The following is a 26,547-nucleotide window of genomic DNA, read 5'->3' as shown; positions in this document are numbered from 1 at the left end:
AGTAGGAATGAAAATCCAAAAGCTTACAGCACCTGGTATTCCGAGGCGGTCTCCCATCCAAGCACTAACCAGGCCAATACCTGCTAAGATTAAGAGATCGGGCATTGGCTCTTTTTTTTTAAGATTATTATATAATTAGTAATAAATTTCCAATAATATTAGAGCACCTGGTATTACCAGGGGGTCTCCCATCCAAACACTACACAGGTCAATGACTGCTAAGATTCAAAGATTGGGCATTCACTCTTTTTTTTTTCAAGATTATTATATAATTTGTGAAAAATTTACAAAAATCTTAAAGCAACTGGTATTACCAGGGGGTCTCCCATCCAATTACTAACCAGGCCCAAACCTGCTTAGCTTCCGAGCTCAGACATGATCTGGCATAGCCAGGGTGGTATGGCCATAAGCGAAGACTGCTGCAAAGAGAGAGCTATTTAAAGATCAGCCAATCTAATCGCCGGTACATTATATAAGTAGGAAAGAAAACCCTAAAGCTTAAAGCACCTGGTATTCCCAGGCGGTCTCCCATCCAAGCACTAACCAGGCCAATACCTGCTAAGATTAAGAGATCGGGCATTGACTCTTTTTTTTTCAAGATAATTATATAATTAGTAACAAATTTCCAAAAATATTACAGCAACTGGTATTCCGAGGCGGTCTCCCATCCAAGCACTAAACAGGTCCATACCTCCTAAGATTCAAAGATTGGGCATTTACTTTTTTTTTTTTTTTGTTGCAAGATTATTATGTAATTAGTAAAAATTGCCAAAAATATTACAGCAACTGGTATTTCCCGGCCGTCTTCCATCCAAGTACTAACCAGGCAAAACCTGCTATTATTCAGAGATTGGGCATTGACTTTTTTTTTTTTTTTTCAAGATTATTATATAATTTGTGAAAAATTTCCAAAAATCTTAAAGCAACTGGTATTACCAGGGGGTCTGCCATCCAATTACTAACCAGGCCGAAACCTGCTTAGTTTCCGAGCTCAGACATGATCTGGCATAGCCAGGGTGGAATGGCCATAAGCGAAGACTGCTGCAAAGAGAGAGCTATTTAAAGATCAGCCAATCTAATCGCCGGTACATTATACAGGACCAAACCTGCTTAGCTTCCGAGAGCAGACGAGATCAGGCATAGCCAGGTTGTTACGGTCGCAAGCGAAGGATACTGCAAAGAGAAGACTATTTAAAGATCAGCCAATCAAATCGCCCATACATTATATAAGTAGGAATGAAAATCCAAAAGCTTACAGCACCTGGTATTCCGAGGCGGTCTCCCATCCAAGCACTAACCAGGCCAATACCTGCTAAGATTAAGAGATCGGGCATTGACTCTTTTTTTTTTTTTTTTTTTTTTTTTAAGATTATTATATAATTAGTAATAAATTTCCAATAATATTAGAGCACCTGGTATTCCGAGGCGGTCTCCCATCCAGACACTAAACAGGTCCATGACTGCTAAGATTCAAAGAATGGGCATTGACTCTTTTTTTTTTCAAGATTATTATATAATTTGTGAAAAATTTACAAAAATCTTAGAGCAACTGGTATTACCAGGGGGTCTCCCATCCAATTACTAACCAGGCCCAAACCTGCTTAGCTTCCGAGCTCAGACATGATCTGGCATAGCCAGGGTGGTATGGCCATAAGCGAAGACTGCTGCAAAGAGAGAGCTATTTAAAGATCAGCCAATCTAATCGCCGGTACATTATATAAGTAGGAAAGAAAACCCTAAAGCTTAAAGCACCTGGTATTCCCAGGCGGTCTCCCATCCAAGCACTAACCAGGCCAATACCTGCTAAGATTAAGAGATCGGGCATTGACTCTTTTTGTTTCAAGATAATTATATAATTAGTACAAATTTCCAAAAATATTACAGCAACTGGTATTCCGAGGCGGTCTCCCATCCAAGCACTAAACAGGTCCATACCTCCTAAGATTCAAAGATTGGGCATTTACTCTTTTTTTTTTTTTTTTGCAAGATTATTATGTAATTAGTAAAAATTGCCAAAAATATTACAGCAACTGGTATTTCCCGGCCGTCTTCCATCCAAGTACTAACCAGGCAAAACCTGCTATTATTCAGAGATGGGCATTGACTTTTTTTTTTTTTTTTCAAGATTATTATATAATTTGTGAAAAATTTCCAAAAATCTTAAAGCAACTGGTATTACCAGGGTGTCTCCCATCCAATTACTAACCAGGCCCATACCTGCTAAGATTCAGATATGGGGCATTGACTCCTTTCTTTTTTTCTTGCAAGATTATATATAATTTGTGAAAAATTTCCAAAAATCTTAAAGCAACTGGTATTACCAGGGGGTCTGCCATCCAATTACTAACCAGGCCGAAACCTGCTTAGTTTCCGAGCTCAGACATGATCTGGCATAGCCAGGGTGGAATGGCCATAAGCGAAGACTGCTCCAAAGAGAGAGCTATTTAAAGATCAGCCAATCTAATCGCCGGTACATTATACAGGACCAAACCTGCTTAGCTTCCGAGAGCAGACGAGATCAGGCATAGCCAGGTTGTTACGGTCGCAAGCGAAGGATACTGCAAAGAGAAGACTATTTAAAGATCAGCCAATCAAATCGCCCATACATTATATAAGTAGGAATGAAAATCCAAAAGCTTACAGCACCTGGTATTCCGAGGCGGTCTCCCATCCAAGCACTAACCAGGCCAATACCTGCTAAGATTAAGAGATCGGGCATTGGCTCTTTTTTTTTTTAAGATTATTATATAATTAGTAATAAATTTCCAATAATATTAGAGCACCTGGTATTACCAGGGGGTCTCCCATCCAAACACTACACAGGTCAATGACTGCTAAGATTCAAAGATGGGCATTCACTCTTTTTTTTTTCAAGATTATTATATAATTTGTGAAAAATTTACAAAAATCTTAAAGCAACTGGTATTACCAGGGGGTCTCCCATCCAATTACTAACCAGGCCCAAACCTGCTTAGCTTCCGAGCTCAGACATGATCTGGCATAGCCAGGGTGGTATGGCCATAAGCGAAGACTGCTGCAAAGAGAGAGCTATTTAAAGATCAGCCAATCTAATCGCCAGTACATTATATAAGTAGGAAAGAAAACCCTAAAGCTTAAAGCACCTGGTATTCCCAGGCGGTCTCCCATCCAAGCACTAACCAGGCCAATACCTGCTAAGATTAAGAGATCGGGCATTGACTCTTTTTGTTTCAAGATAATTATATAATTAGTTACAAATTTCCAAAAATATTACAGCAACTGGTATTCCGAGGCGGTCTCCCATCCAAGCACTAAAACAGGTCCATACCTCCTAAGATTCAAAGATTGGGCATTTACTTTTTTTTTTTTTTGTTGCAAGATTATTATGTAATTAGTAAAAAATTGCCAAAAATATTACAGCAACTGGTATTTCCCGGCCGTCTTCCATCCAAGTACTAACCAGGCAAACCTGCTAAGATTCAGATATGGGCATTGACTTTTTTTTTTTTTTTCAAGATTATTATATAATTTGTGAAAAATTTCCAAAAATCTTAAAGCAACTGGTATTACCAGGGGGTCTGCCATCCAATTACTAACCAGGCCGAAACCTGCTTAGTTTCCGAGCTCAGACATGATCTGGCATAGCCAGGGTGGAATGGCCATAAGCGAAGACTGCTGCAAAGAGAGAGCTATTTAAAGATCAGCCAATCTAATCGCCGGTACATTATACAGGACCAAACCTGCTTAGCTTCCGAGAGCAGACGAGATCAGCATAGCCAGGTTGTTACGGTCGCAAGCGAAGGATACTGCAAAGAGAAGACTATTTAAAGATCAGCCAATCAAATCGCCCATACATTATATAAGTAGGAATGAAAATCCAAAAGCTTACAGCACCTGGTATTCCGAGGCGGTCTCCCATCCAAGCACTAACCAGGCCAATACCTGCTAAGATTAAGAGATCGGGCATTGACTCTTTTTTTTTTTTTTTTTTTTTTTTTTTAAGATTATTATATAATTAGTAATAAATTTCCAATAATATTAGAGCACCTGGTATTCCGAGGCGGTCTCCCATCCAGACACTAAACAGGTCCATGACTGCTAAGATTCAAAGAATGGGCATTGACTCTTTTTTTTTTCAAGATTATTATATAATTTGTGAAAAATTTACAAAAATCTTAGAGCAACTGGTATTACCAGGGGGTCTCCCATCCAATTACTAACCAGGCCCAAACCTGCTTAGCTTCCGAGCTCAGACATGATCTGGCATAGCCAGGGTGGTATGGCCATAAGCGAAGACTGCTGCAAAGAGAGAGCTATTTAAAGATCAGCCAATCTAATCGCCGGTACATTATATAAGTAGGAAAGAAAACCCTAAAGCTTAAAGCACCTGGTATTCCCAGGCGGTCTCCCATCCAAGCACTAACCAGGCCAATACCTGCTAAGATTAAGAGATCGGGCATTGACTCTTTTTGTTTCAAGATAATTATATAATTAGTACAAATTTCCAAAAATATTACAGCAACTGGTATTCCGAGGCGGTCTCCCATCCAAGCACTAAACAGGTCCATACCTCCTAAGATTAAGAGATCGGGCATTGGCTCTTTTTTTTAAGATTATTATATAATTAGTAATAAATTTCCAATAATATTAGAGCACCTGGTATTACCAGGGGGTCTCCCATCCAAACACTACACAGGTCAATGACTGCTAAGATTCAAAGATTGGGCATTCACTCTTTTTTTTTTTCAAGATTATTATATAATTTGTGAAAAATTTACAAAAATCTTAAAGCAACTGGTATTACCAGGGGGTCTCCCATCCAATTACTAACCAGGCCCAAACCTGCTTAGCTTCCGAGCTCAGACATGATCTGGCATAGCCAGGGTGGTATGGCCATAAGCGAAGACTGCTGCAAAGAGAGAGCTATTTAAAGATCAGCCAATCTAATCGCCAGTACATTATATAAGTAGGAAAGAAAACCCTAAAGCTTAAAGCACCTGGTATTCCCAGGCGGTCTCCCATCCAAGCACTAACCAGGCCAATACCTGCTAAGATTAAGAGATCGGGCATTGACTCTTTTTTTTTTTTTTTAAGATTATTATATAATTAGTAATGAATTTCCAATAATATTAGAGCACCTGGTTTTCCGAGGCGGTCTCCCATCCAAACACTAAACAGGCCCATAGCTGCTAAGATTCAAAGATTGGGCATTGACTCTTTTTGTTTCAAGATAATTATATAATTAGTACAAATTTCCAAAAATATTACAGCAACTGGTATTCCGAGGCGGTCTCCCATCCAAGCACTAAACAGGTCCATACCTCCTAAGATTCAAAGATTGGGCATTTACTCTTTTTTTTTTTTTTTGTTGCAAGATTATTATGTAATTAGTAAAAATTGCCAAAAAATTACAGCAACTGGTATTTCCCGGCCGTCTTCCATCCAAGTACTAACCAGGCAAAACCTGCTATTATTCAGAGATCGGGCATTGACTTTTTTTTTTTTTTTCAAGATTATTATATAATTTGTGAAAAATTTCCAAAAATCTTAAAGCAACTGGTATTACCAGGGTGTCTCCCATCCAATTACTAACCAGGCCCATACCTGCTAAGATTCAGATATGGGGCATTGACTCCTTTCTTTTTTTCTTGCAAGATTATTATATAATTTGTGAAAAATTTCCAAAAATCTTAAAGCAACTGGTATTACCAGGGGGTCTGCCATCCAATTACTAACCAGGCCGAAACCTGCTTAGTTTCCGAGCTCAGACATGATCTGGCATAGCCAGGGTGGAATGGCCATAAGCGAAGACTGCTGCAAAGAGAGAGCTATTTAAAGATCAGCCAATCTAATCGCCGGTACATTATACAGGACCAAACCTGCTTAGCTTCCGAGAGCAGACGAGATCAGGCATAGCCAGGTTGTTACGGTCGCAAGCGAAGGATACTGCAAAGAGAAGACTATTTAAAGATCAGCCAATCAAATCGCCCATACATTATATAAGTAGGAATGAAAATCCAAAAGCTTACAGCACCTGGTATTCCGAGGCGGTCTCCCATCCAAGCACTAACCAGGCCAATACCTGCTAAGATTAAGAGATCGGGCATTGACTCTTTTTTTTTTTTTTTTTTTTTTTTAAGATTATTATATAATTAGTAATAAATTTCCAATAATATTAGAGCACCTGGTATTCCGAGGCGGTCTCCCATCCAGACACTAAACAGGTCCATGACTGCTAAGATTCAAAGAATGGGCATTGACTCTTTTTTTTTTCAAGATTATTATATAATTTGTGAAAAATTTACAAAAATCTTAGAGCAACTGGTATTACCAGGGGGTCTCCCATCCAATTACTAACCAGGCCCAAACCTGCTTAGCTTCCGAGCTCAGACATGATCTGGCATAGCCAGGGTGGTATGGCCATAAGCGAAGACTGCTGCAAAGAGAGAGCTATTTAAAGATCAGCCAATCTAATCGCCGGTACATTATATAAGTAGGAAAGAAAACCCTAAAGCTTAAAGCACCTGGTATTCCCAGGCGGTCTCCCATCCAAGCACTAACCAGGCCAATACCTGCTAAGATTAAGAGATCGGGCATTGACTCTTTTTGTTTCAAGATAATTATATAATTAGTACAAATTTCCAAAAATATTACAGCAACTGGTATTCCGAGGCGGTCTCCCATCCAAGCACTAAACAGGTCCATACCTCCTAAGATTCAAAGATTGGGCATTTACTCTTTTTTTTTTTTGTTGCAAGATTATTATGTAATTAGTAAAAATTGCCAAAAATATTACAGCAACTGGTATTTCCCGGCCGTCTTCCATCCAAGTACTAACCAGGCAAAACCTGCTATTATTCAGAGATTGGGCATTGACTTTTTTTTTTTTTTTCAAGATTATTATATAATTTGTGAAAAATTTCCAAAAATCTTAAAGCAACTGGTATTACCAGGGTGTCTCCCATCCAATTACTAACCAGGCCCATACCTGCTAAGATTCAGATATGGGGCATTGACTCCTTTCTTTTTTTCTTGCAAGATTATATATAATTTGTGAAAAATTTCCAAAAATCTTAAAGCAACTGGTATTACCAGGGGGTCTGCCATCCAATTACTAACCAGGCCGAAACCTGCTTAGTTTCCGAGCTCAGACATGATCTGGCATAGCCAGGGTGGAATGGCCATAAGCGAAGACTGCTCCAAAGAGAGAGCTATTTAAAGATCAGCCAATCTAATCGCCGGTACATTATACAGGACCAAACCTGCTTAGCTTCCGAGAGCAGACGAGATCAGGCATAGCCAGGTTGTTACGTCGCAAGCGAAGGATACTGCAAAGAGAAGACTATTTAAAGATCAGCCAATCAAATCGCCCATACATTATATAAGTAGGAATGAAAATCCAAAAGCTTACAGCACCTGGTATTCCGAGGCGGTCTCCCATCCAAGCACTAACCAGGCCAATACCTGCTAAGATTAAGAGATCGGGCATTGGCTCTTTTTTTTTAAGATTATTATATAATTAGTAATAAATTTCCAATAATATTAGAGCACCTGGTATTACCAGGGGGTCTCCCATCCAAACACTACACAGGTCAATGACTGCTAAGATTCAAAGATTGGGCATTCACTCTTTTTTTTTTCAAGATTATTATATAATTTGTGAAAAATTTACAAAAATCTTAAAGCAACTGGTATTACCAGGGGGTCTCCCATCCAATTACTAACCAGGCCCAAACCTGCTTAGCTTCCGAGCTCAGACATGATCTGGCATAGCCAGGGTGGTATGGCCATAAGCGAAGACTGCTGCAAAGAGAGAGCTATTTAAAGATCAGCCAATCTAATCGCCGGTACATTATATAAGTAGGAAAGAAAACCCTAAAGCTTAAAGCACCTGGTATTCCCAGGCGGTCTCCCATCCAAGCACTAACCAGGCCAATACCTGCTAAGATTAAGAGATCGGGCATTGACTCTTTTTTTTTTTTTTTTTTAAAGATTATTATATAATTAGTAATGAATTTCCAATAATATTAGAGCACCTGGTTTTCCGAGGCGGTCTCCCATCCAAACACTAAACAGGCCCATAGCTGCTAAGATTCAAAGATTGGGCATTGACTCTTTTTGTTTCAAGATAATTATATAATTAGTACAAATTTCCAAAAATATTACAGCAACTGGTATTCCGAGGCGGTCTCCCATCCAAGCACTAAACAGGTCCATACCTCCTAAGATTCAAAGATTGGGCATTTACTCTTTTTTTTTTTTTTTGTTGCAAGATTATTATGTAATTAGTAAAAATTGCCAAAAAATTACAGCAACTGGTATTTCCCGGCCGTCTTCCATCCAAGTACTAACCAGGCAAAACCTGCTATTATTCAGAGATCGGGCATTGACTTTTTTTTTTTTTTTTCAAGATTATTATATAATTTGTGAAAAATTTCCAAAAATCTTAAAGCAACTGGTATTACCAGGGTGTCTCCCATCCAATTACTAACCAGGCCCATACCTGCTAAGATTCAGATATGGGGCATTGACTCCTTTCTTTTTTCTTGCAAGATTATTATATAATTTGTGAAAAATTTCCAAAAATCTTAAAGCAACTGGTATTACCAGGGGGTCTGCCATCCAATTACTAACCAGGCCGAAACCTGCTTAGTTTCCGAGCTCAGACATGATCTGGCATAGCCAGGGTGGAATGGCCATAAGCGAAGACTGCTGCAAAGAGAGAGCTATTTAAAGATCAGCCAATCTAATCGCCGGTACATTATACAGGACCAAACCTGCTTAGCTTCCGAGAGCAGACGAGATCAGGCATAGCCAGGTTGTTACGGTCGCAAGCGAAGGATACTGCAAAGAGAAGACTATTTAAAGATCAGCCAATCAAATCGCCCATACATTATATAAGTAGGAATGAAAATCCAAAAGCTTACAGCACCTGGTATTCCGAGGCGGTCTCCCATCCAAGCACTAACCAGGCCAATACCTGCTAAGATTAAGAGATCGGGCATTGACTCTTTTTTTTTTTTTTTTAAGATTATTATATAATTAGTAATAAATTTCCAATAATATTAGAGCACCTGGTATTCCGAGGCGGTCTCCCATCCAGACACTAAACAGGTCCATGACTGCTAAGATTCAAAGAATGGGCATTGACTCTTTTTTTTTTCAAGATAATTATATAATTTGTGAAAAATTTACAAAAATCTTAGAGCAACTGGTATTACCAGGGGGTCTCCAATCCAATTACTAACCAGGCCCAAACCTGCTTAGCTTCCGAGCTCAGACATGATCTGGCATAGCCAGGGTGGTATGGCCATAAGCGAAGACTGCTGCAAAGAGAGAGCTATTTAAAGATCAGCCAATCTAATCGCCGGTACATTATATAAGTAGGAAAGAAAACCCTAAAGCTTAAAGCACCTGGTATTCCCAGGCGGTCTCCCATCCAAGCACTAACCAGGCCAATACCTGCTAAGATTAAGAGATCGGGCATTGACTCTTTTTTTTTTTTTTTTAAAGATTATTATATAATTAGTAATGAATTTCCAATAATATTAGAGCAACTGGTTTTCCGAGGCGGTCTCCCATCCAAACACTAAACAGGCCCATAGCTGCTAAGATTCAAAGATTGGGCATTGACTCTTTTTGTTTCAAGATAATTATATAATTAGTACAAATTTCCAAAAATATTACAGCAACTGGTATTCCGAGGCGGTCTCCCATCCAAGCACTAAACAGGTCCATACCTCCTAAGATTCAAAGATTGGGCATTTACTCTTTTTTTTTTTTTTTTGTTGCAAGATTATTATGTAATTAGTAAAAATTGCCAAAAAATTACAGCAACTGGTATTTCCCGGCCGTCTTCCATCCAAGTACTAACCAGGCAAAACCTGCTATTATTCAGAGATCGGGCATTGACTTTTTTTTTTTTTTCAAGATTATTATATAATTTGTGAAAAATTTCCAAAAATCTTAAAGCAACTGGTATTACCAGGGTGTCTCCCATCCAATTACTAACCAGGCCCATACCTGCTAAGATTCAGATATGGGGCATTGACTCCTTTCTTTTTTTCTTGCAAGATTATTATATAATTTGTGAAAAATTTCCAAAAATCTTAAAGCAACTGGTATTACCAGGGGGTCTGCCATCCAATTACTAACCAGGCCGAAACCTGCTTAGTTTCCGAGCTCAGACATGATCTGGCATAGCCAGGGTGGAATGGCCATAAGCGAAGACTGCTGCAAAGAGAGAGCTATTTAAAGATCAGCCAATCTAATCGCCGGTACATTATACAGGACCAAACCTGCTTAGCTTCCGAGAGCAGACGAGATCAGGCATAGCCAGGTTGTTACGGTCGCAAGCGAAGGATACTGCAAAGAGAAGACTATTTAAAGATCAGCCAATCAAATCGCCCATACATTATATAAGTAGGAATGAAAATCCAAAAGCTTACAGCACCTGGTATTCCGAGGCGGTCTCCCATCCAAGCACTAACCAGGCCAATACCTGCTAAGATTAAGAGATCGGGCATTGACTCTTTTTTTTTTTTTTTTTAAGATTATTATATAATTAGTAATAAATTTCCAATAATATTAGAGCACCTGGTATTCCGAGGCGGTCTCCCATCCAGACACTAAACAGGTCCATGACTGCTAAGATTCAAAGAATGGGCATTGACTCTTTTTTTTTTCAAGATAATTATATAATTTGTGAAAAATTTACAAAAATCTTAGAGCAACTGGTATTACCAGGGGGTCTCCAATCCAATTACTAACCAGGCCCAAACCTGCTTAGCTTCCGAGCTCAGACATGATCTGGCATAGCCAGGGTGGTATGGCCATAAGCGAAGACTGCTGCAAAGAGAGAGCTATTTAAAGATCAGCCAATCTAATCGCCGGTACATTATATAAGTAGGAAAGAAAACCCTAAAGCTTAAAGCACCTGGTATTCCCAGGCGGTCTCCCATCCAAGCACTAACCAGGCCAATACCTGCTAAGATTAAGAGATCGGGCATTGACTCTTTTTGTTTCAAGAAAATTATATAATTAGTACAAATTTCCAAAAATATTACAGCAACTGGTATTCCGAGGCGGTCTCCCATCCAAGCACTAAACAGGTCCATACCTCCTAAGATTCAAAGATTGGGCATTTACTCTTTTTTTTTTTTTTGTTGCAAGATTATTATGTAATTAGTAAAAATTGCCAAAATATTACAGCAACTGGTATTTCCCGGCCGTCTTCCATCCAAGTACTAACCAGGCAAAACCTGCTATTATTCAGAGATTGGGCATTGACTTTTTTTTTTTTTTTTCAAGATTATTATATAATTTGTGAAAAATTTCCAAAAATCTTAAAGCAACTGGTATTACCAGGGTGTCTCCCATCCAATTACTAACCAGGCCCATACCTGCTAAGATTCAGATATGGGGCATTGACTCCTTTCTTTTTTTCTTGCAAGATTATATATAATTTGTGAAAAATTTCCAAAAATCTTAAAGCAACTGGTATTACCAGGGGGTCTGCCATCCAATTACTAACCAGGCCGAAACCTGCTTAGTTTCCGAGCTCAGACATGATCTGGCATAGCCAGGGTGGAATGGCCATAAGCGAAGACTGCTCCAAAGAGAGAGCTATTTAAAGATCAGCCAATCTAATCGCCGGTACATTATACAGGACCAAACCTGCTTAGCTTCCGAGAGCAGACGAGATCAGGCATAGCCAGGTTGTTACGTCGCAAGCGAAGGATACTGCAAAGAGAAGACTATTTAAAGATCAGCCAATCAAATCGCCCATACATTATATAAGTAGGAATGAAAATCTAAAAGCTTACAGCACCTGGTATTCCGAGGCGGTCTCCCATCCAAGCACTAACCAGGCCAATACCTGCTAAGATTAAGAGATCGGGCATTGGCTCTTTTTTTTAAGATTATTATATAATTAGTAATAAATTTCCAATAATATTAGAGCACCTGGTATTACCAGGGGGTCTCCCATCCAAACACTACACAGGTCAATGACTGCTAAGATTCAAAGATTGGGCATTCACTCTTTTTTTTTTCAAGATTATTATATAATTTGTGAAAAATTTACAAAAATCTTAAAGCAACTGGTATTACCAGGGGGTCTCCCATCCAATTACTAACCAGGCCCAAACCTGCTTAGCTTCCGAGCTCAGACATGATCTGGCATAGCCAGGGTGGTATGGCCATAAGCGAAGACTGCTGCAAAGAGAGAGCTATTTAAAGATCAGCCAATCTAATCGCCGGTACATTATATAAGTAGGAAAGAAAACCCTAAAGCTTAAAGCACCTGGTATTCCCAGGCGGTCTCCCATCCAAGCACTAACCAGGCCAATACCTGCTAAGATTAAGAGATCGGGCATTGACTCTTTTTTTTTTTTTTTTAAAGATTATTATATAATTAGTAATGAATTTCCAATAATATTAGAGCACCTGGTTTTCCGAGGCGGTCTCCCATCCAAACACTAAACAGGCCCATAGCTGCTAAGATTCAAAGATTGGGCATTGACTCTTTTTGTTTCAAGATAATTATATAATTAGTACAAATTTCCAAAAATATTACAGCAACTGGTATTCCGAGGCGGTCTCCCATCCAAGCACTAAACAGGTCCATACCTCCTAAGATTCAAAGATTGGGCATTTACTCTTTTTTTTTTTTTTTTTTTGCAAGATTATTATGTAATTAGTAAAAATTGCCAAAAAATTACAGCAACTGGTATTTCCCGGCCGTCTTCCATCCAAGTACTAACCAGGCAAAACCTGCTATTATTCAGAGATCGGGCATTGACTTTTTTTTTTTTTTTCAAGATTATTATATAATTTGTGAAAAATTTCCAAAAATCTTAAAGCAACTGGTATTACCAGGGTGTCTCCCATCCAATTACTAACCAGGCCCATACCTGCTAAGATTCAGATATGGGGCATTGACTCCTTTCTTTTTTTCTTGCAAGATTATTATATAATTTGTGAAAAATTTCCAAAAATCTTAAAGCAACTGGTATTACCAGGGGGTCTGCCATCCAATTACTAACCAGGCCGAAACCTGCTTAGTTTCCGAGCTCAGACATGATCTGGCATAGCCAGGGTGGAATGGCCATAAGCGAAGACTGCTGCAAAGAGAGAGCTATTTAAAGATCAGCCAATCTAATCGCCGGTACATTATACAGGACCAAACCTGCTTAGCTTCCGAGAGCAGACGAGATCAGGCATAGCCAGGTTGTTACGGTCGCGAGCGAAGGATACTGCAAAGAGAAGACTATTTAAAGATCAGCCAATCAAATCGCCCATACATTATATAAGTAGGAATGAAAATCCAAAAGCTTACAGCACCTGGTATTCCGAGGCGGTCTCCCATCCAAGCACTAACCAGGCCAATACCTGCTAAGATTAAGAGATCGGGCATTGACTCTTTTTTTTTTTTTTTTTTTTTTTTTTAAGATTATTATATAATTAGTAATAAATTTCCAATAATATTAGAGCACCTGGTATTCCGAGGCGGTCTCCCATCCAGACACTAAACAGGTCCATGACTGCTAAGATTCAAAGAATGGGCATTGACTCTTTTTTTTTTCAAGATTATTATATAATTTGTGAAAAATTTACAAAAATCTTAGAGCAACTGGTATTACCAGGGGGTCTCCCATCCAATTACTAACCAGGCCCAAACCTGCTTAGCTTCCGAGCTCAGACATGATCTGGCATAGCCAGGGTGGTATGGCCATAAGCGAAGACTGCTGCAAAGAGAGAGCTATTTAAAGATCAGCCAATCTAATCGCCGGTACATTATATAAGTAGGAAAGAAAACCCTAAAGCTTAAAAGCACCTGGTATTCCCAGGCGGTCTCCCATCCAAGCACTAACCAGGCCAATACCTGCTAAGATTAAGAGATTGGGCATTGACTCTTTTTGTTTCAAGATAATTATATAATTAGTACAAATTTCCAAAAATATTACAGCAACTGGTATTCCGAGGCGGTCTCCCATCCAAGCACTAAACAGGTCCATACCTCCTAAGATTCAAAGATTGGGCATTTACTCTTTTTTTTTTTTTGTTGCAAGATTATTATGTAATTAGTAAAAATTGCCAAAAATATTACAGCAACTGGTATTTCCCGGCCGTCTTCCATCCAAGTACTAACCAGGCAAAACCTGCTATTATTCAGAGATTGGGCATTGACTTTTTTTTTTTTTTTCAAGATTATTATATAATTTGTGAAAAATTTCCAAAAATCTTAAAGCAACTGGTATTACCAGGGTGTCTCCCATCCAATTACTAACCAGGCCAATACCTGCTAAGATTCAGATATGGGGCATTGACTCCTTTCTTTTTTTCTTGCAAGATTATATATAATTTGTGAAAAATTTCCAAAAATCTTAAAGCAACTGGTATTACCAGGGGGTCTGCCATCCAATTACTAACCAGGCCGAAACCTGCTTAGTTTCCGAGCTCAGACATGATCTGGCATAGCCAGGGTGGAATGGCCATAAGCGAAGACTGCTCCAAAGAGAGAGCTATTTAAAGATCAGCCAATCTAATCGCCGGTACATTATACAGGACCAAACCTGCTTAGCTTCCGAGAGCAGACGAGATCAGGCATAGCCAGGTTGTTACGTCGCAAGCGAAGGATACTGCAAAGAGAAGACTATTTAAAGATCAGCCAATCAAATCGCCCATACATTATATAAGTAGGAATGAAAATCCAAAAGCTTACAGCACCTGGTATTCCGAGGCGGTCTCCCATCCAAGCACTAACCAGGCCAATACCTGCTAAGATTAAGAGATCGGGCATTGACTCTTTTTTTTTAAGATTATTATATAATTAGTAATAAATTTCCAATAATATTAGAGCACCTGGTTTTCCGAGGCGGTCTCCCATCCAAGCACTAAACAGGTCCATACCTCCTAAGATTCAAAGATTGGGCATTTACTCTTTTTTTTTTCAAGATTATTATATAATTTGTGAAAAATTTACAAAATTCTTAAAGCAACTAGTATTACCAGGGGGTCTCCCATCCAATTACTAACCAGGCCCAAACCTGCTTAGCTTCCGAGCTCAGACATGATCTGGCATAGCCAGGGTGGTATGGCCATAAGCGAAGACTGCTGCAAAGAGAGAGCTATTTAAAGATCAGCCAATCTAATCGCCGGTACATTATACAGGACCAAACCTGCTTAGCTTCCGAGAGCAGACGAGATCAGGCATAGCCAGGTTGTTACGGTCGCAAGCGAAGGATACTGCAAAGAGAGGACTATTTAAAGATCAGCCAATCAAATCGCCCATACATTTTATAAGTAGGAATGAAAACCCAAAAGCTTACAGCACCTGGTATTCCGAGGCGGTCTCCCATCCAAGCACTAACCAGGCCAATACCTGCTAAGATTAAGAGATCGGGCATTGGCTCTTTTTTTTAAGATTATTATATAATTAGTAATAAATTTCCAATAATATTAGAGCACCTGGTATTACCAGGGGGTCTCCCATCCAAACACTACACAGGTCCATAACTGCTAAGATTCAAAGAATGGGCATTGACTCTTTTTTTTTTCAAGATTATTATATAATTTGTGAAAAATTTACAAAAATCTTAAAGCAACTGGTATTACCAGGGGGTCTCCCATCCAATTACTAACCAGGCGCAAACCTGCTTAGCTTCCGAGCTCAGACATGATCTGGCATAGCCAGGGTGGTATGGCCATAAGCGAAGACTGCTGCAAAGAGAGAGCTATTTAAAGATCAGTCAATCTAATCGCCGGTACATTATATAAGTAGGAAAGAAAACCCTAAAGCTTAAAGCACCTGGTATTCCCAGGCGGTCTCCCATCCAAGCACTAACCAGGCCAATACCTTCTAAGATTAAGAGATCGGGAATTGACTCTTTTTTTTTTTTTTTTTTTTTTTTTTAAGATTATTATATAATTAGTAATAAATTTCCAATAATATTAGAGCACCTGGTATTCCGAGGCGGTCTCCCATCCAGACACTTAACAGGTCCATGACTGCTAAGATTCAAAGAATGGGCATTGACTCTTTTTTTTTTTCAAGATTATTATATAATTTGTGAAAAATTTACAAAAATCTTAAAGCAACTGGTATTACCAGGGGGTCTCCCATCCAATTACTAACCAGGCCCACACCTGCTTAGCTTCCGAGCTCAGACATGATCTGGCATAGCCAGGGTGGTATGGCCATAAGCGAAGACTGCTGCAAAGAGAGAGCTATTTAAAGATCAGCCAATCTAATCGCCGGTACATTATATAAGTAGGAAAGAAAACCCTAAAGCTTAAAGCACCTGGTATTCCCAGGCGGTCTCCCATCCAAGCACTAACCAGGCCAATACCTGCTAAGATTAAGAGATCGGGCATTGACTCTTTTTTTTTTTTTTAAGATTATTATATAATTAGTAATAAATTTCCAATAATATTAGAGCACCTGGTCTTCCGAGGCGGTCTCCCATCCAGACACTAAACAGGTCCATGACTGCTAAGATTCAAAGAATGGGCATTGACTCTTTTTTTTTTCAAGATTATTATATAATTTGTGAAAAATTTACAAAAATCTTAAAGCAACTGGTATTACCAGGGGGTCTCCCATCCAATTACTAACCAGGCCCACACCTGCTTAGCTTCCGAGCTCAGACATGATCTGGCATAGCCAGGGTGGTATGGCCATAAGCGAAGACTGCTGCAAAGAGAGAGCTATTTAAAGATCAGCCAATCTAATCGCCGGTACATTATACAGGACCAAACCTGCTTAGCTTCCGAGAGCAGACGAGATCAGGCATAGCCAGGTTGTTACGGTCGCAAGCGAAGGATACTGCAAAGAGAGGACTATTTAAAGATCAGCCAATCAAATCGCCCATACATTATATAAGTAGGAATGAAAACCCAAAAGCTTACAGCACCTGGTATTCCCAGGCGGTCTCCCATCCAAGCACTAACCAGGCCAATACCTGCTAAGATTAAGAGATCGGGCATTGACTCTTTTTTTTTTTTTTTAAGATTATTATATAATTAGTAATAAATTTCCAATAATATTAGAGCACCTGGTATTCCGAGGCGGTCTCCCATCCAGACACTAAACAGGTCCATGACTGCTAAGATTCAAAGAATGGGCATTGACTCTTTTTTTTTTCAAGATAATTATATAATTTGTGAAAAATTTACAAAAATCTTAGAGCAACTGGTATTACCAGGGGGTCTCCAATCCAATTACTAACCAGGCCCAAACCTGCTTAGCTTCCGAGCTCAGACATGATCTGGCATAGCCAGGGTGGTATGGCCATAAGCGAAGACTGCTGCAAAGAGAGAGCTATTTAAAGATCAGCCAATCTAATCGCCGGTACATTATATAAGTAGGAAAGAAAACCCTAAAGCTTAAAGCACCTGGTATTCCCAGGTGGTCTCCCATCCAAGCACTAACCAGGCCAATACCTGCTAAGATTAAGAGATCGGGCATTGACTCTTTTTGTTTCAAGATAATTATATAATTAGTACAAATTTCCAAAAATATTACAGCAACTGGTATTCCGAGGCGGTCTCCCATCCAAGCACTAAACAGGTCCATACCTCCTAAGATTCAAAGATTGGGCATTTACTCTTTTTTTTTTTTTTGTTGCAAGATTATTATGTAATTAGTAAAAATTGCCAAAAATATTACAGCAACTGGTATTTCCCGGCCGTCTTCCATCCAAGTACTAACCAGGCAAAACCTGCTATTATTCAGAGATTGGGCATTGACTTTTTTTTTTTTTTTCAAGATTATTATATAATTTGTGAAAAATTTCCAAAAATCTTAAAGCAACTGGTATTACCAGGGTGTCTCCCATCCAATTACTAACCAGGCCCATACCTGCTAAGATTCAGATATGGGGCATTGACTCCTTTCTTTTTTTCTTGCAAGATTATATATAATTTGTGAAAAATTTCCAAAAATCTTAAAAGCAACTGGTATTACCAGGGGGTCTGCCATCCAATTACTAACCAGGCCGAAACCTGCTTAGTTTCCGAGCTCAGACATGATCTGGCATAGCCAGGGTGGAATGACCATAAGCGAAGACTGCTCCAAAGAGAGAGCTATTTAAAGATCAGCCAATCTAATCGCCGGTACATTATACAGGACCAAACCTGCTTAGCTTCCGAGAGCAGACGAGATCAGGCATAGCCAGGTTGTTACGTCGCAAGCGAAGGATACTGCAAAGAGAAGACTATTTAAAGATCAGCCAATCAAATCGCCCATACATTATATAAGTAGGAATGAAAATCTAAAAGCTTACAGCACCTGGTATTCCGAGGCGGTCTCCCATCCAAGCACTAACCAGGCCAATACCTGCTAAGATTAAGAGATCGGGCATTGGCTCTTTTTTTTTAAGATTATTATATAATTAGTAATAAATTTCCAATAATATTAGAGCACCTGGTATTACCAGGGGGTCTCCCATCCAAACACTACACAGGTCAATGACTGCTAAGATTCAAAGATTGGGCATTCACTCTTTTTTTTTTCAAGATTATTATATAATTTGTGAAAAATTTACAAAAATCTTAAAGCAACTGGTATTACCAGGGGGTCTCCCATCCAATTACTAACCAGGCCCAAACCTGCTTAGCTTCCGAGCTCAGACATGATCTGGCATAGCCAGGGTGGTATGGCCATAAGCGAAGACTGCTGCAAAGAGAGAGCTATTTAAAGATCAGCCAATCTAATCGCCGGTACATTATATAAGTAGGAAAGAAAACCCTAAAGCTTAAAGCACCTGGTATTCCCAGGCGGTCTCCCATCCAAGCACTAACCAGGCCAATACCTGCTAAGATTAAGAGATCGGGCATTGACTCTTTTTTTTTTTTTTTAAAGATTATTATATAATTAGTAATGAATTTCCAATAATATTAGAGCACCTGGTTTTCCGAGGCGGTCTCCCATCCAAACACTAAACAGGCCCATAGCTGCTAAGATTCAAAGATTGGGCATTGACTCTTTTTGTTTCAAGATAATTATATAATTAGTACAAATTTCCAAAAATATTACAGCAACTGGTATTCCGAGGCGGTCTCCCATCCAAGCACTAAAACAGGTCCATACCTCCTAAGATTCAAAGATTGGGCATTTACTCTTTTTTTTTTTTTTTTTTTTTGTTGCAAGATTATTATGTAATTAGTAAAAATTGCCAAAAAATTACAGCAACTGGTATTTCCCAGCCGTCTTCCATCCAAGTACTAACAGGCAAAACCTGCTATTATTCAGAGATCGGGCATTGACTTTTTTTTTTTTTTCAAGATTATTATATAATTTGTGAAAAATTTCCAAAAATCTTAAAGCAACTGGTATTACCAGGGTGTCTCCCATCCAATTACTAACCAGGCCCATACCTGCTAAGATTCAGATATGGGGCATTGACTCCTTTCTTTTTTTCTTGCAAGATTATTATATAATTTGTGAAAAATTTCCAAAAATCTTAAAGCAACTGGTATTACCAGGGGGTCTGCCATCCAATTACTAACCAGGCCGAAACCTGCTTAGTTTCCGAGCTCAGACATGATCTGGCATAGCCAGGGTGGAATGGCCATAAGCGAAGACTGCTGCAAAGAGAGAGCTATTTAAAGATCAGCCAATCTAATCGCCGGTACATTATACAGGACCAAACCTGCTTAGCTTCCGAGAGCAGACGAGATCAGGCATAGCCAGGTTGTTACGGTCGCAAGCGAAGGATACTGCAAAGAGAAGACTATTTAAAGATCAGCCAATCAAATCGCCCCATACATTATATAAGTAGGAATGAAAATCCAAAAGCTTACAGCACCTGGTATTCCGAGGCGGTCTCCCATCCAAGCACTAACCAGGCCAATACCTGCTAAGATTAAGAGATCGGGCATTGACTCTTTTTTTTTTTTTTTTTTTTTAAGATTATTATATAATTAGTAATAAATTTCCAATAATATTAGAGCACCTGGTATTCCGAGGCGGTCTCCCATCCAGACACTAAACAGGTCCATGACTGCTAAGATTCAAAGAATGGGCATTGACTCTTTTTTTTTTCAAGATTATTATTAATTTGTGAAAAATTTACAAAAATCTTAGAGCAACTGGTATTACCAGGGGGTCTCCCATCCAATTACTAACCAGGCCCAAACCTGCTTAGCTTCCGAGCTCAGACATGATCTGGCATAGCCAGGGTGGTATGGCCATAAGCGAAGACTGCTGCAAAGAGAGAGCTATTTAAAGATCAGCCAATCTAATCGCCGGTACATTATATAAGTAGGAAAGAAAACCCTAAAGCTTAAAGCACCTGGTATTCCCAGGCGGTCTCCCATCCAAGCACTAACCAGGCCAATACCTGCTAAGATTAAGAGATTGGGCATTGACTCTTTTTGTTTCAAGATAATTATATAATTAGTACAAATTTCCAAAAATATTACAGCAACTGGTATTCCGAGGCGGTCTCCCATCCAAGCACTAAACAGGTCCATACCTCCTAAGATTCAAAAGATTGGGCATTTACTCTTTTTTTTTTTTTGTTGCAAGATTATTATGTAATTAGTAAAAATTGCCAAAAATATTACAGCAACTGGTATTTCCCGGCCGTCTTCCATCCAAGTACTAACCAGGCAAAACCTGCTATTATTCAGAGATTGGGCATTGACTTTTTTTTTTTTTTTTCAAGATTATTATATAATTTGTGAAAAATTTCCAAAATCTTAAAGCAACTGGTATTACCAGGGTGTCTCCCATCCAATTACTAACCAGGCCCAATACCTGCTAAGATTCAGATATGGGGCATTGACTCCTTTCTTTTTTTCTTGCAAGATTATATATAATTTGTGAAAAATTTCCAAAAATCTTAAAGCAACTGGTATTACCAGGGGGTCTGCCATCCAATTACTAACCAGGGCCGAAACCTGCTTAGTTTCCGAGCTCAGACATGATCTGGCATAGCCAGGGTGGAATGGCCATAAGCGAAGACTGCTCCAAAGAGAGAGCTATTTAAAGATCAGCCAATCTAATCGCCGGTACATTATACAGGACCAAACCTGCTTAGCTTCCGAGAGCAGACGAGATCAGGCATAGCCAGGTTGTTACGTCGCAAGCGAAGGATACTGCAAAGAGAAGACTATTTAAAGATCAGCCAATCAAATCGCCCATACATTATATAAGTAGGAATGAAAATCCAAAAGCTTACAGCACCTGGTATTCTGAGGCGGTCTCCCATCCAAGCACTAACCAGGCCAATACCTGCTAAGATTAAGAGATCGGGCATTCACTCTTTTTTTTTTCAAGATTATTATATAATTAGTAATAAATTTCCAATAATATTAGAGCACCTGGTATTACCAGGGGGTCTCCCATCCAAACACTACACAGGTCAATGACTGCTAAGATTCAAAGATTGGGCATTCACTCTTTTTTTTTTCAAGATTATTATATAATTTGTGAAAAATTTACAAAATCTTAAAGCAACTGGTATTACCAGGGGGTCTCCCATCCAATTACTAACCAGGCCCAAACCTGCTTAGCTTCCGAGCTCAGACATGATCTGGCATAGCCAGGGTGGTATGGCCATAAGCGAAGACTGCTGCAAAGAGAGAGCTATTTAAAGATCAGCCAATCTAATCGCCGGTACATTATACAGGACCAAACCTGCTTAGCTTCGAGAGCAGACGAGATCAGGCATAGCCAGGTTGTTACGGTCGCAACGCGAAAGGAATACTGCCAAAAGAGAGGACTATTTAAAGATCAGCCAATCAAATCGCCCATTACATTATATAAGTAGGAATGAAAATCCAAAAGCTTACAGCACCTGGTATTCCGAGGCGGTCTCCCATCCAAGCACTAACCAGGCCAATACCTGCTAAGATTAAGAGATCGGGCATTGGCTCTTTTTTTTAAAGATTATTATATAATTAGTAATAAATTTCCAATAATATTAGAGCACCTGGTATTACCAGGGGGTCTCCCATCCAAACACTACCAGGTCCATGACTGCTAAGATTCAAAGAATGGGCATTGACTCTTTTTTTTTTTCAAGATTATTATATAATTTGTGAAAATTTACAAAAATCTTAAAGCAACTGGTATTACCAGGGGGTCTCCCATCCAATTACTAACCAGGCCCAAACCTTAGCTTCCGAGCTCAGACATGATCTGGCATAGCCAGGGTGGTATGGCCATAAGCGAAGACTGCTGCAAAGAGAGAGCTATTTAAAGATCAGCCAATCTAATCGCCGGTACATTATATAAGTAGGAAAGAAAACCCTAAAGCTTAAAGCACCTGGTATTCCCAGGCGGTCTCCCATCCAAGCACTAACCAGGCCAATACCTGCTAAGATTAAGAGATCGGGCATTGACTCTTTTTTTTTTTTTTTTTTTTTAAGATTATTTATATAATTAGTAATAAATTTCCAATAATATTAGAGCACCTGGTATTTCGAGGCGGTCTCCCATCCAGACACTAACAGGTCCATGACTGCTAAGATTCAAAGAATGGGCATTGACTCTTTTTTTTTTTCAAGATTATTATATAATTTGTGAAAAATTTACAAAATATCTAAAGCAACTGGTATTACCAGGGGTCTCCCATCCAATTACTAACCAGGCCAAACCTGCTTAGCTTCCGAGCTCAGACATGATCTGGCATAGCCAGGGTGGTATGGCCATAAGCGAAGACTGCTGCAAGAGAGAGCTATTTAAAGATCAGCCAATCTAATCGCCGTACATATATAAGTAGGAAAGAAAACCCTAAAGCTTAAAGCACCTGGTATTCCAGGCGGTCTCCCATCCAAGCACTAACCAGGCCAATACCTGCTAAGATTAAGAGATCGGGCATTGACCTTTTTTTTTTTTTTTTAAGATTATTATATAATTAGTAATAAATTTCCAAATAATATTAGAGCACCTGGTATTCCGGGCGGTCTCCCATCCAAACACTAAACAGGTCCATACTGCTAAGATTCAAATATGGGGCATTGACTCTTTTTTTTCAAGATTATTATATAATTTGTGAAAAATTTCCAAAAATCTTAAAGCAACTGGTATTACCAGGGGGTCTCCCATCCAATTACTAACCAGGCCCAACCTGCTTAGCTTCCGAGCTCAGACATGATCTGGCATAGCCAGGGTGTATGGCCATAAGCGAAGACTGCTGCAAAGAGAGAGCTATTTAAAGATCAGCCAATCTAATCGCCGGTACATTATACAGGACAAACCTGCTTAGCTTCCGAGAGCAGACGAGATCAGGCATAGCCAGGTTGTTACGGTCGCAAGCGAAGGATACTGCAAAGAGAGAGACTATTTAAAGATCAGCCAATCAAATCGCCCATACATTATATAAGTAGGAATGAAAACCCAAAAGCTTACAGCACCTGGTATTCCCAGGCGGTCTCCCATCCAAGCACTAACAGGCCAATACCTGCTAAGATTAAGAGATCGGGCATTGACTCTCTTTTTTTTTTTTTTAAGATTATTATATAATAGTAATAAATTTCCAATAATATTAGAGCACCTGGTATTCCAAGGGGTCTCCCATCCAACACTAAACAGGCCATGACTGCTAAGATTCAAAGAATGGGCATTGACTCTTTTTTTTTTCAAGATTATTATATATATTTGTGAAAATTTTACAAAAATCTTAAAGCAACTGGTATTACCAGGGGGTCTCCAATCCAATTACTACCAGGCCCCAAACCTGCTTAGCTTCCGAGCTCAGACATGATCTGGCATAGCCAGGGTGGTATGGCCATAAGCGAAGACTGCTGCAAAGAGAGAGCTATTTAAAGATCAGCCAATCTAATCGCCGGTACATTATATAAGTAGGAAAGAAAACCCTAAAGCTTAAAGCACCTGGTATTCCCAGGCGGTCTCCCATCCAAGCACTAACCAGGCCAATACCTGCTAAGATTAAGAGATCGGCATTGACTCTTTTTGTTTCAAGATTAATTATATAATTAGTACAAATTTCAAAAATATTACAGCAACTGGTATTCCGAGGCGGTCTCCCATCCAAGCACTAAACAGGTCCATACCTCCTAAGATTCAAAGATTGGGCATTTACTCTTTTTTTTTTTTTGTTGCAAGATTATTATGTAATTAGTAAAAATTGCCAAAAATATACAGCAACTGGTATTTCCCGGCCGTCTTCCATCCAAGTACTAACCAGGCAAAACCTGCTATTATTCAGAGATCGGGCATTGACTTTTTTTTTTTTTTCAAGATTATTATATAATTTGTGAAAAATTTCAAAATCTTAAAGCAACTGGTATTACCAGGGTGTCTCCCATCCAATTACTAACCGGCCCATACCTGCTAAGATTCAGATATGGGGCATTGACTCTTTTTTTTTTCTTGCAAGATTATTATATAATTTGTGAAAAATTTCAAAAATCTTAAAGCAACTGGTATTACCAGGGGGTCTGCCATCCAATTACTAACCAGGCCGAAACCTGCTTAGTTTCGAGCTCAGACATGATCTGGCATAGCCAGGGTGGAATGGCCATAAGCGAAGACTGCTGCAAAGAGAGAGCTATTTAAAGATCAGCCAATCTAATCGCCGGTACATTATACAGGACCAAACCTGCTTAGCTTCAGAGCAGACGAGATCAGGCATAGCCAGGTTGTTACGTCGCAAGCGAAGGATACTGCAAAGAGAAGACTATTTAAAGATCAGCCAATCAAATCGCCCATACATTATATAAGTAGGAATGAAAATCCAAAAGCTTACAGCACCTGGTATTCCGAGGCGGTCTCCCATCCAAGCACTAACCAGGCCAATACCTGCTAAGATTAAGAGATCGGGCATTGGCTCTTTTTTTTTAAGATTATTATATAATTAGTAATAAATTTCCAATAATATTAGAGCACCTGGTATTACCAGGGGGTCTCCCATCCAAACACTACACAGGTCAATGACTGCTAAGATTCAAAGATTGGGCATTCACTCTTTTTTTTTTCAAGATTATTATATAATTTGTGAAAAATTTACAAAATCTTAAAGCAACTGGTATTACCAGGGGGTCTCCCATCCAATTACTAACCAGGCCCAAACCTGCTTAGCTTCCGAGCTCAGACATGATCTGGCATAGCCAGGGTGGTATGGCCATAAGCGAAGACTGCTGCAAAGAGAGAGCTATTTAAGATCAGCCAATCTAATCGCCGGTACATTATATAAGTAGGAAAGAAACCCTAAAGCTTAAAGCACCTGGTATTCCAGGCGGTCTCCCATCCAAGCACTAACCAGGCCAATACCTGCTAAGATTAAGAGATCGGGCATTGACTCTTTTTTTTTTTTTTAAAGATTATTATATAATAGTAATGAATTTCCAATAATATTAGAGCACCTGGTTTTCCGAGGCGGTCTCCCATCCAAACACTAAACAGGCTAGCTGCTAAGATTCAAAGATTGGGCATTGACTCTTTTTGTTTCAAGATAATTATATAATTAGTACAAATTTCCAAAAATATTACAGCAACTGGTATTCCGAGGCGGGTCTCCCATCCAAGCACTAAACAGGTCCATACCTCCTAAGATTCAAAGATTGGGCATTTACTCTTTTTTTTTTTTTTTTTTTGTTGCAAGATTATTATGTAATTAGTAAAAATTGCCAAAATTACAGCAACTGGTATTTCCCAGCCGTCTTCCATCCAAGTACTAACCAGGCAAAACCTGCTATTATTCAGAGATCGGGCATTGACTTTTTTTTTTTTTTAAAGATTATTATATAATTTGTGAAAATTTCCAAAAATCTTAAAGCAACTGGTATTACCAGGGTGTCTCCCATCCAATTACTAACCAGGCCATACCTGCTAAGATTCAGATATGGGGCATTGACTCCTTTCTTTTTTTCTTGCAAGATTAATTATATAATTTGTGAAAAATTTCCAAAAATCTTAAAGCAACTGGTATTACCAGGGGGTCTGCCATCCAATTACTAACCAGGCGAAACCTGCTTAGTTTCCGAGCTCAGACATGATCTGCATAGCCAGGGTGGAATGGCCATAAGCGAGACTGCTGCAAAGAGAGAGCTATTTAAAGATCAGCCAATCTAATCGCCGGTACATTATACAGGACCAAACCTGCTTAGCTTCCGAGAGCAGACGAGATCAGGCATAGCCAGGTTGTTACGGTCGCAAGCGAAGGATACTGCCAAAGAGAAGACTATTTAAAGATCAGCCAATCAATCGCCCATACATTATATAAGTAGGATGAAATCCAAAAGCTTACAGCACCTGGTATTCCGAGGCGGTCTCCCATCCAAGCACTAACCAGGCCAATACCTGCTAAGATTAAGAGATCGGGCATTGACTCTTTTTTTTTTTTTTTTTTTTTTTTAAGATTATTAATATAATTAGTAATAAATTTCCAATAATATTGAGCACCTGGTATTTCCGAGGCGGTCTCCCATCCAGACACTAAACAGGTCCATGACTGCTAAGATTCAAAGAATGGGCATTGACTCTTTTTTTTTTTCAAGATTATTATATAATCTTGTGAAAAATTTACAAAAATCTTAGAGCAACTGGTATTCACCAGGGGGTCTCCATCCAATTACTAACCAGCCCAAACCTGC

At 39.2% G+C, this 26,547-nt stretch overlaps 20 pseudogenes; all 20 read right to left on the bottom strand.

The window, feature by feature from the left end:
• Positions 1-292: 292 nt before the first annotated feature.
• Positions 293-411, bottom strand: LOC113103542 (uncharacterized; annotated as a pseudogene).
• Positions 412-1,537: 1,126 nt separating this feature from the next.
• LOC113103553 (uncharacterized) lies at positions 1,538-1,656 on the bottom strand (annotated as a pseudogene).
• A 1,251-nt stretch (positions 1,657-2,907) lies between these two features.
• Positions 2,908-3,026, bottom strand: LOC113103541 (uncharacterized; annotated as a pseudogene).
• A 1,125-nt stretch (positions 3,027-4,151) lies between these two features.
• On the bottom strand, positions 4,152-4,270 carry LOC113103552 (uncharacterized; annotated as a pseudogene).
• Positions 4,271-4,761: 491 nt separating this feature from the next.
• LOC113103540 (uncharacterized) lies at positions 4,762-4,880 on the bottom strand (annotated as a pseudogene).
• Positions 4,881-6,288: 1,408 nt separating this feature from the next.
• LOC113103550 (uncharacterized) lies at positions 6,289-6,407 on the bottom strand (annotated as a pseudogene).
• A 1,248-nt stretch (positions 6,408-7,655) lies between these two features.
• LOC113103569 (uncharacterized) lies at positions 7,656-7,774 on the bottom strand (annotated as a pseudogene).
• Positions 7,775-9,178: 1,404 nt separating this feature from the next.
• On the bottom strand, positions 9,179-9,297 carry LOC113103565 (uncharacterized; annotated as a pseudogene).
• Positions 9,298-10,700: 1,403 nt separating this feature from the next.
• Positions 10,701-10,819, bottom strand: LOC113103564 (uncharacterized; annotated as a pseudogene).
• A 1,249-nt stretch (positions 10,820-12,068) lies between these two features.
• On the bottom strand, positions 12,069-12,187 carry LOC113103568 (uncharacterized; annotated as a pseudogene).
• Positions 12,188-13,600: 1,413 nt separating this feature from the next.
• On the bottom strand, positions 13,601-13,719 carry LOC113103549 (uncharacterized; annotated as a pseudogene).
• Positions 13,720-14,969: 1,250 nt separating this feature from the next.
• Positions 14,970-15,088, bottom strand: LOC113103559 (uncharacterized; annotated as a pseudogene).
• A 487-nt stretch (positions 15,089-15,575) lies between these two features.
• LOC113103560 (uncharacterized) lies at positions 15,576-15,694 on the bottom strand (annotated as a pseudogene).
• Positions 15,695-16,068: 374 nt separating this feature from the next.
• LOC113103558 (uncharacterized) lies at positions 16,069-16,187 on the bottom strand (annotated as a pseudogene).
• A 361-nt stretch (positions 16,188-16,548) lies between these two features.
• On the bottom strand, positions 16,549-16,667 carry LOC113103557 (uncharacterized; annotated as a pseudogene).
• A 494-nt stretch (positions 16,668-17,161) lies between these two features.
• On the bottom strand, positions 17,162-17,280 carry LOC113103561 (uncharacterized; annotated as a pseudogene).
• A 1,251-nt stretch (positions 17,281-18,531) lies between these two features.
• On the bottom strand, positions 18,532-18,650 carry LOC113103563 (uncharacterized; annotated as a pseudogene).
• A 1,411-nt stretch (positions 18,651-20,061) lies between these two features.
• LOC113103548 (uncharacterized) lies at positions 20,062-20,180 on the bottom strand (annotated as a pseudogene).
• Positions 20,181-21,433: 1,253 nt separating this feature from the next.
• On the bottom strand, positions 21,434-21,552 carry LOC113103551 (uncharacterized; annotated as a pseudogene).
• A 3,413-nt stretch (positions 21,553-24,965) lies between these two features.
• Positions 24,966-25,084, bottom strand: LOC113103539 (uncharacterized; annotated as a pseudogene).
• Between the last annotated feature and the right edge of the window lie 1,463 nt (positions 25,085-26,547).

Source organism: Carassius auratus, unplaced genomic scaffold (assembly GCF_003368295.1).
Source record: "Carassius auratus strain Wakin unplaced genomic scaffold, ASM336829v1 scaf_tig00217840, whole genome shotgun sequence".
NCBI classification, from domain to species: domain Eukaryota; kingdom Metazoa; phylum Chordata; class Actinopteri; order Cypriniformes; family Cyprinidae; genus Carassius; species Carassius auratus.
The sequence above is the reverse complement of the archived record's forward strand: the minus strand, read 5'-3'. Positions and strand labels throughout refer to the sequence as shown.